This window comes from Ictidomys tridecemlineatus, chromosome 8 (assembly GCF_052094955.1).
Source record: "Ictidomys tridecemlineatus isolate mIctTri1 chromosome 8, mIctTri1.hap1, whole genome shotgun sequence".
Taxonomy (NCBI): domain Eukaryota; kingdom Metazoa; phylum Chordata; class Mammalia; order Rodentia; family Sciuridae; genus Ictidomys; species Ictidomys tridecemlineatus.
The window spans coordinates 6,209,869-6,229,875 of NC_135484.1; the positions used below are offsets into that span (position 1 = coordinate 6,209,869).

Sequence of the window (20,007 nt, forward strand, 5' to 3'; positions counted from 1 at the left end):
CAGGATCAGGGGACCTGGACACCCCTGACCGGGATGCAAGAGGCCAGAAACTGGGGCAGGATGCAGGGGCAGGGTCTCGGGCAGCCTCTCTTGCCCGGCAGACAGGATGTCATGGAGGGTCTTGAAATCAGGGCTCCCTTTGCTTTGCCCACCCCCTCCTGTCAGATTCTGACCCATAGCATAGGGAGTGTGACTCAGGTGCCCTGGGAGAACAGCTTCTCATTCTGCACCAACTGGGCCTCCTGGGGCTTTGGAGACATTGGCCATCCCTCCGCTGAGAGGAGGACAGGGTAGCACTCCTGTGCCATGCTCTGTGACCACGGCACTGTGCACGGACATCTCTCAGTCCTAGTTCCTTCATCGGGAGGGGGACAGTCATGCAAGATCTTTGAAGGAAGAAACCACAGTAACCACAGAGAAGACTTCCCGCATTTGATAGCTTTAAGTGTGAACTTAGTGTGTTCTGTCCAGAGGTGGGGCAAATTGGCCTGTGTTCCCAGGGACCCCCAAATGCATACCAGCGGAAGGAAATTTGTCTCAGTATTTGATTATGTTTCTGTTTTCTCTTGATATTTCAAAATGTTCTCTTCTGCCTCCTGTCTCCCATGGAGTCTCTTTTCTGTAGGACAAGCAGGTATTGCTTGCATGGAAATGTGCAAAAGTGGGTAATCTTAGCACCATTTTGCCGTTTTGCCCGGTGGCCTTAAGATACCACTCATTGTTATTATCAGAAATAAAATTTTCAAAAGAAGGATATGGAGCAGCAGTGGAAATTAAAATTGAACACATGGTTCAAGATGAGTGATGTGTGTTATAAGGGAGATGAATACAGGTTGTTCAAGTCAACTTTTCGATTAGCCCTGAACTCCGAGCCACTTATCCTGTCTGCTACAGCAACCCAAAGCCTTGTGCTAAGTCAGGTAACATTGATGAGGCTGAGGTGCTTTTCGATAGCAGAAGGGAAATCAGAGTGAATCGTTTTGAATTTAGAAAGTGGCTCAGGTTCCTGGAATATCCCTTTATTCACAGTTAGCAGGAGTCAGGCTCAGCTACCTGGGCTGGGACTTCTCCTGGCATATGTACTTTTTCTGTTACCTGGTTTTGTATTGCCTTGCAACGTGTAGCAATCAAGAAGAGAGGTGGTCTCTTTAGCTGCCTGCTGAAGGTAATCTTATTTCCTACATCAGCATGTTTGAGAGTAAGTGTGATCCTAAATGCTACCCTTCCCCCAAGAGAGGAAGAAGGGTTAGATGTTAAGAGGGATATGGGGGTCAGGTTCCTTCCATCATACGCATCCAGTACCCGCCATGCCCACAGCAACATGGACACTGTGGGAATTATTCAAACATGCAGTCTAATTGGATGACAAGCTAACACATCTCCCTGTAACTAATGTCATCATTTTATTGAACATGCAAGAACTCAGAAGGGTGCATGCAGAAGGAAACTGAGTTGCTTCTCAGCATTCACAGATCACCCTGGGATTGTTCTTCTCAGGCCATGGAAGAATCTGGGTGAATTCCTCAACTGTGCTGATCATTTTTAGGTACTAAAATGTACAGTGTTTTTTCAGTGTCACTCATTTAAATCAAACGTCTTCCTCTCCTACAGCTCTGTCTTTCCTCAGGGTAGGAGACCTGCTGTGGTTTCTTTCTATTTCTTTTTCTCACTTGGCATCATTCCTCTTCTGTTTACTCCTTAGTTGACCTCTCCAACTGAGGGCTCACAGGGGTGGAATGGGGGGAAGTCAGGATCAGAAGAATATTCATGAGCCGCACACTGGGGATCTGCTCCTAGCAGGGATCTCTTTTCTTGCCTTTAGATGTTTTGCTGCCTCCCCAGGAGGGTACGTATCCACCTGCATATCAACAGATTCCGGGGCCTCTAACTCCTGAATTCCCCCCCCCCAAAGCCTCCTTGCTCCTGGCTCTGCCTTGTGGCTGTGAGTCCAGGTCTCAGATCCCCTTTCTTCTGCCTCAGTGGCCAGCACTCCTGGTCTCAGGCTCTGAGCCGGGTTCTGAGACAGCAGAAACAGCCACACCTAACTGGAACGGAGTCAGGCTGGATGCAGGAGCTTCATGGCGGCTGTGTGGTGATGGAGGTGGCAGCAGCTGTGTTGTAGTGAGTGGAGGAAGTGGCAGGCGGACTAGGCGTCACCTCTCAGTGGGAGTCTGAACACAGCCACATGGGAAGGGCATGGAGAAGACAGGGCAGAGTGCAAGTGAAATACTCCAAGGGACCTGCAGCGTGGGCAGGAGAGCCGCTGGGTGGCAAGGCTGGCATGAGGCCTGAGTGTGCGACAGTGGTGATGCCCTGGGGTGTCACAAGAGCCCACTGATAGGTCATGGAGATATTTGACCAGTGCTGACTTGCAGGTGACACAGCAGTAGGAGATACCCCATCAGGGCCCCTCCCTCCAGCACCTGTAATTGTAGCGGTGTCCCTGAGCTGCTGAGCTGAGGCACCCGCCTGGTGTGTTCTGCAGAAGGCGCTCCATATGCACAGGGTTGGGGACACATGTGCAGCAGGCCTTGGCAGGGAAGGGTAGAGCAGGGCTCCTGCCCATGTAAGGGCCAAAGGAAGCTTGGCTGCAGGACAGGGAGGGGCTACATGGGAAGGAAAACAGGTGCAGGGCGCTGAGATTTGTCAGGGTGGAAGGAGGAAGAGTGCAGAAGGAAAGCAGGAGGCAGACTCCACGAACAAGATTTCTGAGACGTGCCCAGTAACTGGGACGGCAGGACAAGCAGAGCCCGTCAGATTCCCAGCAGTGGCCTCCCTGTGGAGATGCCTGGGTGGGCCTGGCTGCTCCAGGAATGTGGGGGGAGTCCTTTATCAGGGGCACAAGGATGGCCTGGGTAAGCTCCAGGCCCTTGGGAGACACGGGCAGCAGGGAGGGGGCCGGGCACGACAAGCGTCCCCTGCTCTAGACCAAGCCCGGGCTGGCCAGTGATCCTTGTGGGACAGGGGTTAGGGTAGACAAAGTGTAGGTGAGACCACGTCTTACATGCATCTTAGGGTCAATGCCACGACAGGGACATGCAAGGACAACCACACAACATAAATGACATCCAAGATAGCTGTGGACAGTTAGGGAAATACAAGGTCATATGGCTGTCAGTGGGAGAAGTGGACAAAGTCAAGGTTGAGAATAAAGGGTGAGGCCAAGCAGAGCAGGAGGAGCCGGTCTTCAGGAGCATCTGCAGACTGGAAGCTGCTGAAATACGTTGGCCAGAGCATGTGCTCAGGAGCAAAGAGTAACGTCCAAGGAGAAGGGGGCGTGTAAGCCAGCCGGCCAGACACTGAGAGCGTTCCCTGACCACACGCGTGCTCACAGCATAGCCGCCTGTGGGGAGTTGGAGCCGCATCCCTCAACTGCAGGGATTTCCCTTCCCAGTGGATTAGAAACCAAACAACAACCTTGGCACAAAGTCCTTGATAGAAAGTGTTTGATGTTACTTGTCCCCATTTCCTTTCTGCAGACTGTAACCTAGTTTTCCATGAAGTATCTCTGAGACAGAATCTTCTGGAAAGAGGATTTCTGCATGCCACTAGTGGGGTGGGGGTGGAGGGTGGGTTTGTTCTAGTGAGCTCCCTGAGGCTCTGGCAGTGCTGGGAGCTGCCAGACCGGGAAGGGCAAGTGACCGTGTACCACAGGTTCTGATGTCTTTGGGTTCACATCCAGTCACTTTAGTGGTTGGTGTCAGAACTATAAAGGTGGACCTCTGATCCAGCCGGATTTCTGGTCATTCTCTCCTATCACTTAAAAACGAATTCTAAACATCCCCATGGTACCCCTCTGGGCCTCACCAGGTAGCTAACCTGATGAGCCGTACAGCGACCTTCTCTTTGATTCCCACATTGTCTCCGCCATGTTCCTTTTCTCCTGCCATGACCAGCTCCCCCTGGGGAAATCCACTGTGGCCTGTCACCTTGAAGCCAGTAAAGGAGCTACCCTCCTGGCTTTGTTAGTGGTCCCCATGTGGAGGGACAAGTTCCTAATGCTGAAGCCCTGGGGCCAAGCAGTGCCAGGCTCTGCCTCGCAGTAGGACCATCTCCCTCCTCAGCTCGCCTCCCATTTTGGCCAACACCCTAAAGCAATCATACTTGTGCACAGCTTTCCTCAGAGTCTCTCAAAGAAGAAGTTCTTCCATTTCTTATCTATTTACTGCATCTTTCCTAAAAAGCAGCTTTGGAGGCCAGAAGTTTCTATACATTTCTCCCCAGGAACACACAGCATCTAGGGCCTGGGGCTTTCTTCTTCAAAAGAGAGATAATCTGCACAGACGTACCCTGCTGTTTCTCCCTCCACATTGCCCCAAACCTCTCCATTTCAGAGCAGGGCCTGTGCTTCATTTGGTATTAAAATGTCCATTTAGATACTTTGACACAAAACCCTGGACAACTTGTTCCAGAGGGGAATTTAAGCCTCTATGTGGTAGTAGATAGAAAAAGAGTGCGATTTTTAAGTAGCAGTTGTTTTAACTTCTACTTATCAGGTTAAAAATAACACTGCAGAGTAGACCCACGTTTTCGATAAACGCATCCACAACCGACCAAGGTTTTTAACACCTGACTCTGCTGGAGAAGCCCTCAGGAAAGTCCCCGGGAAGCCCGACCACAGGGGAGCCTTGGTGCTTCTGATGGCTTTTCTTTCTGTTCTTCAGAATCTGGGTCAGAAGAATTATTTAGAGTATCTCTCTTTTTTCTTCTTGTATTTTGACGCTGGAGACTGAACATGGGGTCCTGCATGCACGCGGGAGCACTGTACCTCTGAGCCACCCCAGAGCCACCTTTCCTGTGTGTTGGTGCTTTTTCTGTTGCCATAGTGATGTGGGAAATTATAGGGAAGCAAAAACATCGGGTGTGTCTGTGTCACACACCAAGTGAAGACATCTTTTGTCCTGCCACACTTCCCTTGACTGCTATCTCCCTTCCCTCCACACACGTGTTAAGCACCTGGTGTATACCAGCGACCATGCTAAGGTCCAGCAACACAGAAATCAACATGGCACATTCCCCCAATGGGTAGTTAGTGCCTTATGGAAAGATGCCTTACAAAAATGTCGACTCTAATCACATACAGGCTTATATGGAATACTCTGGAAACACCAGCTGAAGCTTAGCTCTAGAGCCGTGGCCATCAGAAGACCTCACAGAGGAAGGGGCATGAGCTTACCCTTGAAGAAATTACCCTTTCTTTAGTTTTCCGACAGGGTAAAAATGTCCCTTTTCTATTCCACTTATGCCTGCGTACCATTTTCTACCTAAGAGTATACTGAGGTTTTTCATACTGGAAATGAGAGTGATTTTCTGGCAGAATAAATAACCAGAGGAAACTTAAACATGGTTGTTTCCTGGGGAAGTTTCAGAGCATCACTGATGGTTTGTGATTGTCACTTTGAAGCATGTCAAAATTAATATAGTTAAATTGTGAACAGATTAGGATTTCCAAAAGCAGGAGAGCCTTAGACTGAATTCAGCTTAGACTGAAGACTAGAAACACAGTAAATTGCTGATTCAGAAGGACAGTGCTTGGTCTTGGGCACAGTGAGTGAGTGGGCACGGGAGAGCACTTGCTGAGGCTCACTCCACAGATGCTCTGAAGCCAGAGGCCCAAGTGGAAATCCCAGGTCTAGACTTAGCAAGCTGCATGACCATAGCCTGAACAGTTTATCTCTCTGTTTTGATTTTGTCATCCATAACCAGGAGTTCGAGATGGTAGTTAGCTGATGGGTTTGCCATGGTGATCAGATAAGAGAATGCTGTAAGAACCATTCATACCGATTAAAACAATTATATTTTGGTAAGTTTGAGTTTCTTGTTCTACTTACTTACATATACCTGTCCATCATCAAATACTTTGAAGTTGTAACATAACCAAAATTAAAATGTTTAGACTATCAGCTGCTTCCAACTTCATCAACCACTCCATGACATTCAAATAAAAACTTTTTCAATATCATCTCTAAGAGAATTTGTTATATTGACATTTTGCTATATAACAGCTGAAGAATGACGTGACACCCAGGCAATGCAACAAAGCTAAATTATGAGGAAATAATAATATAAACATAGGACTATACATTTTATATTTATCTGAGAGTTTAATACAATATAAAGTTTTTACATTGAATTTCATCTACTTATTTAGGTTTTTTTTAATGGTAGAGAGAAAAACACTTTTTTTTTTTTTTTTTTTTTTTTTAGTACTAATGATTGAACCCAGGGACACTTAATCTCTGAGCCACATCCCCACCTCTTTTTATTTATTTATTTATTTATTATTTTGAGACAGGACCTCACTAAGTTGATGAGAGTCTCTCTGATTTGCTGAGGCTGACTCTGAACTTGTGATCCTCCTGCCATGGCCTCCCAAGTTACTAAAATTATAGGCATGAGCCACCATGCCCAGCAAAATGCTCATTTTAAAAAATATTTCCATCTCTGCATTACCTGTATCTTGTTCATGCTAAATGCAAATGCAGGGGTTGCCACCATCTCAGCCACAGGTGTGAAGGAGCTGGTCCCACCGCTGCCTGTGGCACTCCCCTGCAGTGTTCTGCCGGCCAGACGGCTCTTCATTATTCTCACGAGCTCTCACACAGGTTGCAAAGGCAGATGTGCTTTCTGGGTTGCTTATGCTGAGCCAAAGCTGAGCCAAACCACTTGTGATTTTTAATAAGTGAGGTTATTTAGCATATATGGAATCACAGATTAAAGGTGTGTTGTAGTCTGTAGTGCTAACAAAGCAAGCACAGAGAACTGCCCAAGCATTCGTTGGCGTGCAGATATCCAAAGCTTCAAAAGTGCTCTTCAGCTAGGTCTTGTCACTGCTCAGCAGATTAATTGCACATCAGCTCAATAAGCCATAAGTGTTCTGGAGTGATCACGGTACATCATCCCAGCGATCTGTGGATAGCAGCCTCCTGAGACTTGCTTGACCTGCACCTCTCATTCCATCTTTTGCAGCCTGAGGATGCACCCAGGCATGCCCAATCCGGAAGCACTTCACTTCCCTTCAAAGTGTTCTTTAAGCCCATGTCTTCCATGGTCCTGGAGATGGTAGTGACATTCAGACTGCTGTAGCACTTACTATGTACTCATTAAACATACAGTCCTCCAGGACTCAGTGGAAAGGTGCATCAGGAAGAAACTTAAGCCAAGACTTCACACTTACATGGTAAAAAGACTTGTTGGTTTCCATATAGCTCATTTTTCTCTATAAAAGTATATGTTAAACATAGAATCTTGGCCCTAAGGATTACGGTTCTGATAACAGAACAAGTACCAAAATATCTTGGTACTTCATCCCAAAATGTTGAATAAGCAGTAAACAATCTAAATATAATTGATTACTATAGTAGCTAAAAGTACATAATGCACAAGAATTTGTTATATTTACATTTTGCTATATAACAGCTGAAGAATGATGTGACACCCAGGTAATACAACAAAGCTAAATTATGAGGAAATAATAATATAAACATAGGACTATACATTTTACATTTATCTTAGAGTTTAATACAATATAAAGTCATTACATTGTAATTCCATCTACTTATTTAGGTTTTTTTATTGTAGAGAGTTATTCTCAAAATATTTTCATGCTTTCAGGAGAAAACATATCCTTGTACAAAAGGAATATTAGGGACCCTTATGAAAAGTCGAAGAAAGTTATAAATCACTGAAGTGATCAGTTTACATACTCTAGTTTTCCATATGAAGTATAAATCGTTCATGTCACCTTGTAAAAGCAAGGCTGTAAGTGCTTAATTACCAATAAGCACTGAGATAATACAAGTGCTTTGGTTTGGTTTGTGATTCAGACTCTTTGGGTAATCTGGAAGCGGCTCTCCTCACTGGGGGTCATAGTAGTCCACTTTCCCCGTGTGTCCAGAGTGAGCTATCAGCACTAGCCAACTGTGTTCTGCCTACAGTTGAGCCCTTAAAGTCAGCCTCTGAAGGTTCCTGTGACCCCTGCTGCTCAGCTCTGGTCCAGATCTCTCCCCAGGGCCATGTGCTCCCTGCAGAGACAACCAGCTCACACCACAGGTGCCCCCAGGGAGCAAGGGGCTCTCCCTGGAGGCCTCGTTCTGCATGCTGGGTGTTGGTGAATTTTAAGATGTAGAAAGCAAACTGCAAAGGAAGAGCTGAGTGAATGAAAGGTTACTATGAAATCTGAGAGCCTGTGGTCTCTGGCTGGGACAGGCAAAGTTTCAGAAAATGATGGATTTGATTTCTTTAAAAGGCGTCTTTTACCATGATGGAGAAAATATCTGAATTAATTAGACACCAAAGCCCGTGCTGATGGGTCTCTGCTGATCAAAATGACATTTCTTGTGAAGAAGCATCGCATCAGATGTTACAACAAATGGGTTCTCCAATAATCTTGAAATATGTGATTATATTTTTAATTGTCAGAATGTTCAGTATCATGTTGAAAGTATTTATTTTTCCATCATTTGATCTAAATTAGATGTTTTCACAATATTCATGACAAGACAATTATGTATGCCATGCCTGCAGTGCTTCATATCCATCCTGCTATCCCTCCGTTGCCATGAGTTCTTGAGGGAATCATAAACAGAAATGAGAAGTGAGGACCACTTTCTCATTTGGGAGCCCTGGGCCCAGTGATCCACGCCTGGCTCTGGTCAAGGCTAGGTTGAAGCAGAGGCCTGGTTAGGCTTGAGGCCGAAGACCACCTTCAGGGTTTCAGCTGGTATAAGTTGTAATCTCCGGGCTGTTATCACCCAGTGACCAGCTGTGAGGAGACTACTCCAGGTAACCTGTGTGACCTCCTGATACTCCACCTCTTATTGGTTCTCCTAACAATAAACATGGCCCAAATAATGAACCAAGCATTGGCTCTCCCCTTTCCAAGATGGGTGATGAAGGGGGTGGGACAGGGGCAGGCAGGGGAGCTCAGGAGTCCAATATACTCGACTGTCGAGAACAGGAGGAATAGGCGAAGAGTGTGTTTTTCCAAGGGAGAGGCCGGGGCTCCAGGTGCAGCAACATTTGGCGTGGAAGGAGGGTGATGGGAAAGTAGTCAGGGCCCCCGACGCGTCTGTTATGATGAATATGTTACTCACATAAATCAGATTCCCGTGCACGACACATGGGACTTGGTAAAGAATGGTAAAACACAGACCTGTCACCTTTGCTGTGAATTCACTTACAAAACAAACAAACAAACACGGATTAGTCCCACCTTTTTATTTCTTTGGCAGGGAATGGCCCCATAACGTAAAACTGACTTTCATAAAATACCAGTAAATTTGAAATGCCAGATGGAGACCTTCATCTTGGCAGTTTTGAACTGTTCCTTTCCATTTCAGAGGCTCAGAATGAATACTTATCTTGTCAGTTTATGCTCTATTGTACAAAGGCTCTGTTTTGTGTAAACGAACGTCAGTCAATTTAGAACAAATTGATTTCCCTCTCTAAGAATAAAATATACTATCTTGCAAGCAGATACTTTCCATGAATGTGTCATTTACATTTGATTTCTGACCTCAGCCTCCTCTATTGATTGCAACGTATAAGTATTCATACTTTCAGTCTGGAGATGTGAACATTTTCTGCTTACTATTTTCTCACCCAAGGACTTTCCTATATTACGGTCTTTATACTCGAACAACTCCCCAATTCTTGCAGCTCGAATCATATAAAATACATTGCAATTTGCTTCAATTTCAGAGAGTAGCAGGGTGAGCAGTTAAAGGTGATGGGGAGAAAGGAAGGAAGAGGAATGCGTTGCAAGCAGACTTCAGAAAGGAGAACGTAGCTGACAGTCTGCAGCTTACAAATGCCACTCTTGAAAATTGGGCTAAGACTGAAACCGGACCTCGGAGGCAAGACTGGAACAGCCCTGGATCCAGCTGGTCTTGCATTTCTCTCTAAAAGCTTGGATTGCTACAGTGCTTTCCCTTTGCAAGTACCTTTGATTTATCTCCTTTTTTCCTGAGTGATCATCACCCTTAGTCCAGGCCTTGTGATTGCAGGAGAGGGAGGAAGAATAATCTATAATCTCAAGGAAGCTTCCCCAGCTGGCAGAGTGAAGCTCGGTGGAGCTCTTGTTGTGTGAGATCTTTTCTCCATGGACACGATTTGGTGATTTGTTAACATAAAATCGTAGAACCCACAGTCAGCGAAATCTCACCTACTGCTTCACTTGTGGGAATGCCTGCCAAGAAAAAAATCGGAACAGTGGGCTTCCTTTTTAAAGGATTGATTATTAAAATCCCTGTTCTAGAAATCAAGCTGCAGGTTTACTCAAGATAATATGTTTTAAGATGTGTATTTTCTACAACACCATGAATGAGTTATCTTCCAATAATATGAACATTTATACACCCAAGGTCATTGTAGTCAAAAAATATTGGATACATCCTAGGAGATGCCTCAATCCATGAGGGAACAAACCTTGGATGGGCTACCCCACAGTAGAGAAAAGAGATGATTAACACCTCTACACACCCAGATCTCTACCCTAAATTATAGGGTAGTTTTTAGAGCGTATTGCTAAGTGAGAAAAAAAAAGCAAAATACAAAAACAACAACAACAACAAAAAACGCCTATTGGATTGCCACTGTGTAGGAATGAAGAGGAAATCATCTGCTGTCAAAGAGAGCTAAGCTGTCAGGTAGCAGACCGACCAATGAGAGCAGCAACCTGTTAAGGAAAGAGGGGGGCCTTTAGTCACTCGGGGCAGTGGTCTAAGGGAGGCTTTCGGGAGCACCAGGATTCCCCTCTATTCCATCGTCCCTCATGAAACAGCACCCTGATGGAGAGTTAGTGCATCTATAGGGTGTCAGGGTCAACTCACTTTTGTTTTTTTTATCAGCAAGTTAAAAAGATTTATTGCCAATTCAGGCTTCAAATAAGCCTGGCGTGTGGGGCTGTCCATGGTTCAGAAAGCTATCACAGCACAACAGGGCAGTGGAAAAATGCAGGCAGTCAGACCTAGAATCCACTTCTCTTCATCAGATCTCTGCTGCACAAGGCAGCTGCTGGAGGGGCCAGTTCTTCAGCATCAGTCCCTCACCTGAAGGGGCTCCAGTGCTGGAGCAGGGAGCCTCTAGACCCATGCAGGTCACTGCTGAGCGGCCACCTGGACCTCTTCCAGCACTGGCAGATCTCCTTGGGGCCAGCCACTATGGATTTGGCCCTAGGGAGGGAGAAATGGTGCTGGGGAGTCGTCATGACAGTCGTATCTTGGAGGTTGCAAACTGGCCATCCATGGGCCAGATTTCCCCAGAAAAGTCCATTTGGCCCTTTTGGCCCCAACAGTGTATAAAAAAGAAAAAGTCGTTGCCAATACATAAAAATTATAAAATTTCATATTTTAAAAATCTGCATTTTTGGCCTTCAAAGGGGGAAAAATGTGACTATCTGGCATTTCTGGACCCAGAACATTTTTATATGGCACTCATTGGCCAGACTGCAACTGCCCCTTATGGACTGAAGTACATCCTCCATTACATCATATTCCCAACTACAGGCTGGAGCTCAGCTGCCTTATATCGGTGCAGTTATTATTATTATTTTTGTATAGTATGAGGAGTACTCATTGTTCCATGGCATACATTATCCAGTAAGGAAAAGTGGAGGTCACACCTGGAGCAGAATGTTTCTAGTGTTCCTTCTTGCTCACGGATGTCTCTTGCTTGGCCCTGAAGCCACCAGAATTGGTGACTGATCGTAAACACCTATAGCATTCCTAAAATAACTTCTGCAAGGGAACCTCAACACATACACCCTGCCTCTCCAGGATGCACGATGCCCAGTGTCAGTAGGCAAACCTAGAACAGAATGCAAAATTAATTACAGAAGTTAATGGAGGAACAGATGGAGATCAACTACTTCAGCCCCTTTACTATAGGAGGGGCTTGGAGTAGGATGAAAAATGTTAATACCCTGAACTCTGCTTTCCAGTGAGTGACCAAAAAAAAAGAGAGAGTTAAAAAAGGTACTTTTGGAGGCCAAGACTGGGTCAGTCTGAATTTAAATCCCCAAGTAACGTTGGTTTCCTCTCCTTGACTGCTTTGGAAATAAAAGAAGCTCTTAGAAAGTTATCTGGGTGGGGAGGAGAGGGATGTGGCTAGCCCTCAGACATCCTGGGCTCTCGGAAACTGCCGCACTCACCCTCCCTTAGTTCAGAGCTGCTTGTCCCAGCTTGAAATGTAAGTGGCACATGAGGACGTTTAGTGAGCGCGGCAGAATCACCACAGAAAAGGGCTGAAGACAGGCAGAGAGTCGGAAGTGGGCCTTGGCAAACAGGAGAAGGAAGACAAAGGCCTTCCCTCTATCCCTTCATTCTGCTGTGGCTGCTGCTACTTGATTTGCCTTCAGAGATGCAGAGCCCTTGACACGGCCAGACGCTTCCCGCCGCTGCTCAGGATGCTGTGTAGTTCCCTGCTGAGCCAGCTGGGAGGCTCCCCTCGGGCACTATGAATCACTCTTGGGCAGCAAGTAGGTGCCTTCCTTGGAGGGACAGTGACAGGGAAGCCCATAGGTGTGCAGAGGCTCTGGGCAGGGTCCCCAGGGGAGTCACAGTGTTAAGCACATCACAGAAGTCTTCCTAGGTCAGCTGCCAAGCTGCTCCACCCGTGAGTCTTGACCCAGAAGCCAGCCACTTCCTTCTCCACCGTTAATTCTACCTTCTGAGGCGAAGTGAGGGGACACTGGTCTTGCCCTGGACCCTGACCGTCACATTCCCAGGAACAACAATGGGATCAGGTTCCAACATCAGGCTTTTGATCATAGCAGGGCCCTTCTCTTCGTCACAGTTATCCCAGGAAAAGCCACCAGGCTGGGGCAGCGGTTCAGGACTGAGCGCCCAGGCAGCAGGGCGGGCACGAAGCAAGCCCAGGAAGATGGGAAGCGGAATGCGCATCAAGGGATGCATCGTGAAGGGTGGATCCGCACGAGTTCACCTCACTTTTGAGGGTACTTCCCAGACGTTCTGGCCATTCTCTGGACCCAAGGCCAGTGGAGGGCTCAGAGCAGACTAAGTCAAATGCAGCATGTGCTCAGGGTTCAGAGGGGCCTGGGGCAGAGCCCAGCCTGAGGGCTCGGGGAGAGACCTAGAAGGAACGCTCCAGGGCCAGGGGTGAACCAGTCCTGGCTGCAGCTCTCGTCACAGATGGCCACGCACGGCTGCGTGCCGACCTGGGAGGGAGGGAGGCGTCTCCAGGCCTCTCGGGTCGGGCTTTCACTGTGATCACAGTTGGCCTGGGAGATCCACACACGGGTCCTAACCAGGAGTGGACTCCTCAGAAATGAGGAAAGAGGCAGTGTCTGCTGGTTTTACAAAGCAAAGGGGAAGAGTGAGCTGCAGGCATGTGGGATTGATGGCCTCCGGGGAGAGTCATGACCCAGTGTGGGTGGGGTCCGGAGAGTGACTCTGCTCTGAACAGGTCTTCTGTGTGATTTTGGGTTTTGGCTTTTGGAACCATGTGAAAGTTTTATTTATTTTTTTTTAAAGAAATCAACATAGAGAAGAGAATAAAGCTAAAATAAATTATAGACACAAATAAATTTAATGTCATTTCAAATGAATAATACAGCACAGGGGAACAGGAAGTGACCAAATAATTTTCAGCACAAGAACTCTTTACTATGAAGTCAAAATAACTGTGGAAATGAACTTAGTCGTTTTGTCTTTTGTCCTGGTTGGGTTATCAGTTAACTCTTTTCTGTGAATTTCTAAATATCTGAATTTTCTAAATATCTAATATTGAGGGTAATTGGAGCCAAATTCCTTACCACCACAGAAAAAAGCGGCAGGCACTGAAAGGGGGGTCTAGAACCCGCACAGCGCCTGGTTGGAATCCGTGGTCCCTGGGGACTCGGCTGTCCACAGGAACCCGGTGGTTATGGATGTCTTTGCATGAACACACAGAATTGGACTGGATTTCTGAGGGTCAGGAAGCAGCAACACGGCAGTAGGAAGGAGCCCCCAGAATTAGACAGGAATTTCTTGACACTCTCACCCCCCACACACCAGATTCCATGGAGAGGGGTGGGCTCTGGGCTTCAGGCAGCCAAGGTACCACAGAGCCTGTTCCTAAAAGGAAGGGAGATGCTTGCAACAGTGAAGAGGCTGCGATGGTTGGGATCTGGAATGTCCCCAGAGGCTCATGTGTTGAAGACTTGGTCCCAGCTGGTGGGGCTACTGGGTGGTGGTGGACCCTTTAGGAGGTGGGGTCCAGAGTTGGAAGAGTGGGTCACTGGAGGCTGCCTTTGAAAGCATATTTTTTCCTTGGCCCCACCTCTCTCTCTGCCTGCTACCCACTATGAAGTGAGCTCCTTTGCTGTATTCCACTCTTCCACCATGATGCAATGCCTCATCATAAGCCCAGAAACAATGGAGGGAGCAACCATGAACTGAAACCTCTGAAACTGTGAGCCAAAATAAATTTTTCCTCCTTTCAGTTGTTTATCTCAAGTATTTTGTCATAGTACTGAAAAGCAGACTAACACAAAACACGTAGGATCTAGCTTCAAGGAGCTCCCTTTGGCTAGATCTAGGAGAATATGAACATCAAAACAAATAATGGAATTTATAACCAATAGATATTAACCCAGGAAAAAAATAGCTATCCATGTGCGCATACTGACATAAATTAATAAATTAATAAATGGTTGGAAGTTCTCTTCCTTTTCAGTAAAATTCCAAAAGCATATAAAATAATACATTTTGAAAAATCATAATTTACTAATCATCATTCTAATAATTGATTCAGGCAGGGATAATCAATAGATGCTAACATGCCAGGACATTTGCATAGCCTGACACATTTCATCCAAAAATACTTATTCACGAGAGAGAAAAATAGTCACCATATAGTGAGGAAACCTGGCAGAGACCATAGTACCAGACAACTCAAGTTGAAATATTGGGACAACCAATGGTGTGCATCTCCTGAAAAGAATCCAGATTGAGGGGCATTCCTCACAAAAATTGGCCTATACCCAACAGAAAATGTCAAGATCATGAAAGAAGAAAACAACTAAGGAACTGGTTCAGACATGAGCAAATAAGACTCCTGTCCCTGGTTGAGATTTGGGGCTAGCTATTGTTTAGCTTATAAATGGACATTGTCAATCACTGATGTAATTGATACGATTTACAAATAAGAATCAGATTTAATTAATTAGATACAAGCATTCTACCAACATTTCCTGATTTTGATAACAGTGTTTTAAGTAGGAGAATTTTCTTATCAGCATGTAGGAATTAAACACATCTACATTTTATAAACATTCCTCATCATAACTAGAAGGATTTCATTTCACTGCTCAGACCCTGGTATGCCCACGAGGGTGATTTTATCTCCAGTGTGTATTAAAAAGGCTTAGAAGGAATCCCTGAGTTTGTGTTACGGCTTCGGCTTTTCTTCCTTGTGGAAACTGACGCATCTTTTTTCTTCCTTTCTTGGCTTAAATTATTACAGGATAGTGGTGCCGATGGTGGTGGGTTTGTTTTCATTTGGCTGAAACCTCTAGGATGAAGGATGTTTCCCAGCTTATGAAATGTGATTGTTTCTGTGCAGTGATCTTCTCAGGGTGAGTGGCTCGGATTTCCATTTTCTCCAATTTTCATTTCCAAATTCCCATTTGCCTTCCAGGTTTGAGTGGAGCCAACCCAGTGTTTCACCTCTTTATGATCCTCTTTATGTAGTTTATTTTATTCCTGAACTGCAGAAATATTTTAAGGTTATCCAGATTTCTTGGTTTCTCAAAGATTGTTAAAGCTTTTTCTACTGTACTCATATTACTTTATCTTTGCTGATAAAATTCTCAAGAATCGTAAGGCTAAGTAAAGAACATTCCTATCACAAAGCCAGCATCTTTATTCCCAGAGAGTCCCTGGCATCTTTTTCTCATGTTCTATGCTCTTAGGATTTATTTTCCTATTTCTTCTTTGCATTCCCATTGTCTATTTCCCGTTATTTTAAACTGGTAGTGTTCCATTCAGAATATGATTTGCTGTCCAGGGAAGACTGATGGATGTCACTGATGGTGGTAGCCTTAACCTTTCCAGCTTTTATCTGGGGGCTGTTAATCCCCGGGCTTTGTTCAGATTCCTGCTAGAACTTGTTTGGTTGGAAATGCTGGTATAAAATCAACCCCAAACAGCGGGCTTTGGCTGCATTGTGCAGTTATCAGCATGGCTGGGAATTAGTGAGTCCTAGGAACACGAACCTCCTACTATTTCTCCATTTTCTTCTATAGCTCCCAGTTGACCCAAGGGACATGAGGCCCATGTGGCCTGTGCAGGTGAGCCTCTGGAGGGCAGAAGGCAGGTGGGAAGGTGGAGGTGAGTCTGAAGGACACATGACAGATGTCCAGGAGATAGAGCTGCCAAGTGCACATTTCTGTCTGTCACCAACGGTGCCAAGTTTCCAGACACACACGAGTTCCTTCTATCCCTGATTCCTGAGCTTCTACCGGCTCTCAAGAATTCACAAGAATTTCCATGGTTAACTTTGTAGTTCTGCCTCCCTACATTCCTTCAAAAGAAACTCAATTTCTTGGTCTTAGACAATCCGGCTATGCCTCCTTCCCTTTGTAGTTTTTTCAGTTGAACTTCACTTTTCACTCTAGTATCTTGCTAAAGTGTGAGGGATCTCCCACAGCGAGATCTGAAATATAGCCACAGCTGTAATTTTCAAACCCGGGTTGTGTGTGAAAGCCTTTCATTTGGCTGTCTCAGAGTGCCACGGAGATAGAGCACCTGCTTGTTGAGGATGTATACTGAGTCTGGCTTTCTAAAAGGTATTCAAAATTTAGTGTTTGTGGAATGAGGTTATTACAGAGAGCTCAGGATAGCTGTAAATCCAAATTGATTTGGAACCGTACCGCATGCCTCTGGGAAAAGCTCAGCCATTTCCCTGACTCTTTTCTTCCTCCCAATATCATATCATTAAGGTAGTAATGTTGTCTGCCAGAATTTGTTGTGATGAGCAGATGGATTACTAATATTTTGTTGATTGATTTCTTACTCAGCTCTGCCATAAAACTTAATTGATGATTCTGCCATCAACAGTTTAAGTAGTGCCCATTGAGTCTAGACTTGGAGACGCTGCAGACACCTGCCATGGGGCCTGGAGTCTCACATTGAACTTTCAAGGCCATTTCACTTTGTTTCCATGATCTCTTTTCATTTACAATATATTTGGAGAGAGATATATTTCATTTTTAGAAATATATTCTCAAAATGTCCCTATAAGCATGTGTCAGGCTATAAAACCACCCTCTGATATGCTGAGACTTCTCTCAATGCCTTTGATTTCTTTCCTGAAATGTGTAGCTGTGAGGCTTCTGTTGGTTGTCTTATTCTTGCTGTTGTGATCCTGGAATATTTTCTCTGCATTCTTAGAATGAAGAACAACCCCCACAGCCGTTCTCTAGCGGGATACAGCTGCACTTCTGTCCTTGCACCTGGTCCTTGTTTCAGCCTGACCACTCGGCGCTGTCCTACATTCTGAGACCAGACCTATCTCTGTAAAAGCACAGTCCTTCATTTAATATGAAGAATGAATCATAGCAACCTTGCCTTGAGTAAAAGTCAAAAACATTTTTTAAATGCTTATTTTCTACTGCCCTAAATAAGTAAAATATTTGGCTGTTGGTTGAGCGTGTACTTCCCATTCATTTTTCATTCACTCAGCCATTCATGGTTCATTTGTTTAACTGTGTGTGTGTGTGTGTGTGTGTGTGTGTGTGTGTGTGTGTGTGTGTGTATAGCCTGTCAGGAGTCTAAGTTCCAGAAACACAGTGGTGAGCAGGTCATGGCCCTCCAATGGAACCACACAGTCCAGTGTTCCCGGGCTGACCCGCAACACGCAGCGCCCACAGACCATGCTGAGAACTTGCCTGAGCTTTCCAAGTGGAATGGAGAGCTGGAGAGGAGGAAGTAATTTGAGTGAAATTGTTAAATGTTGAATCTGCTTTATGTTTCTGAAGGACTCATCTTACTGAAACTGGGGCAAAGCATCAATTTATTGCGTATGATTTTGTTTCATTTTGTTTTAAGTTCCCATAATTGTTGATGGTGCTCTCAGTTTACTCAGTAACCATTTGTTAAGTGACTGCTGGGCCAGGAATGATGCTAAGGGATGGGAAACAAGACAGGAGAAATAGACATTAGACAGAATAAAATCACACAAATAAATGTTTCATTTTATCTTAAATGTTTAAAAGGAAAGTCCTGTGCATTTGATAGCAATTCTAAGAGAAATGCACTTACCTAATTTTGTTCAAATAGGAGAGCTATGTTTTAATATGCATTTAACTTTATTAAATTCGGTAATGTCATTGGGAGCATAAAACACAAATAGATATCGACTATCCCTTTATGTTATTTTAATTTCATACTTTAGAATTTTGTAGTAATGGACTCATGTTTTGGAATTAAATGGATTTAGAAAACAAAAATCATATGTAATGCTTCTCGTCACCATCTTCTAATCCTTCCATGTGGCCCCAGTCTGCAGAGTTAAGGGGTCGGGTGGGCATATTAGTCGTGCCCGGCTGTTCTGTATCTCTGCTGCTTTCAACTAAGCTGGAAAAGTAAACTGAGCCCAAGGACCTTTTACCCAGGACATGGCCTTTCTTCTCTCTAGCCAGAGGCGCTGTTGTCACACTCACACAGAAAGCAAATGAAGGCTCAAGAGCTTTCTCCCCCCCCCCCTGTTTCCCAGCAATTTGACACTCTGGGGGCCGGGGGAGGATGGGAGAGCGCTGAGGGGAGCTTCTTTGACTCTGTTCCCCCAGAGCTCCTCTCCTGCTGAAGGAAAGTAAAGGGTCAAGAGTTTTCGTGCCATGTGCAGTGCCTTGCTCTCCATCTTATTTAATGTTAAGTTTGGCTCGGTGTCTTGGAGAACCTTTATATTTCCCAGGTGAATTCTGTGACTTCAAAGGCTGGTGCCCTGAGATTCATTCACTTTCGCTGCTCTTCTTCACAGATCTTCCTTGTCCCCACAGACAAGTAGCATGTTTCTACTGAGAGCAAAATGTATATTTTTAGTTGCTTGCAAAATAATCAATACCGATTCAAATAAAACGATGTCTTGCACATTTTCCTAAAATTTGATTTGTTCCATTGACTCCAACATCAAAAATATTTCTATGAAATTTACTTTTCCTTCACAATCATCCCAAGTCTGAGAAGCCACTTATGAAGCAGACAGACCAACAGCCCATGCTGGGAAGTCATTGCTCCTCCCGGGCAGAGGACTACGGTGCGTCCCAGGGGTTCTGGGGTGCAGTCCCAGTGCTCTGAGCCCCGCAGCTCACAGCTTCTTCTGGAGCTGCTGTTTTTGCACAGACGCTTTCAGGAATGTTTCGTGCTCTGGCTGTGTTCCTACTCCTCCAAGACCTTCAGGAGTTTGTTAACTGCTACCTCAACAATAAGCGTTCATTATCCTCAGGAAATAAGGAAGCACTAAATCCCAGTGTCACCTGCTGGCCATACAGGTCTGTGGTTCTCTCTGGTCAACTTCTCATGTTAAGTGGCAGTGGCCCTGCATACTTGGGGCCTGGACAGAAATTGCCACCTGGTGAGAGGGCCCTGAAGTCCTCCTTACTTGCTTCTGTCTAGGCCTGCACTCGCCTGCTTCCGTGGTTATAAAGAGAAAGCAGGGGAGTGAGGGCCAACCCTGGGGAAGGCTGATCCTTGTTATTACGTATGATCTGAGAATACCTTGAATTGACCGAATCAGTAAAAGGAGCGTGGCTTATAAATATATATATATTTACATGCATGTCAAGCTGGATTTTTGAATTTTTTTTCTTTTTAGTTATAGATGGACACAATACCTTTATTTTATTTATTTATGGGGTGCTGAGGATGGAACCCGATGCCTCACACATGCGAGGCAGGCGCTCCACCACTGCGCTCCACCACTGCGCCCAGCCCTGCCCAAGCTGGATCTTTAACAGTTAGTATTATTAAAGTGTCAGTCTTCTTGCATCAAGATGTGAGTTTGGTG

At 45.3% G+C, this 20,007-nt stretch overlaps 1 protein-coding gene and 1 pseudogene across 11 annotated transcripts in view; one reads left to right on the top strand and one right to left on the bottom strand.

Annotated features, from left to right (window-relative positions):
• Positions 1–20,007, top strand: part of Prkn (parkin RBR E3 ubiquitin protein ligase) — a 1,217,693-nt gene that overhangs the window by 611,357 nt on the left and 586,329 nt on the right. The gene's annotated exons all lie outside the window — the stretch shown is intronic.
• On the bottom strand, positions 12,148–12,914 carry LOC144365836 (ganglioside GM2 activator-like; annotated as a pseudogene).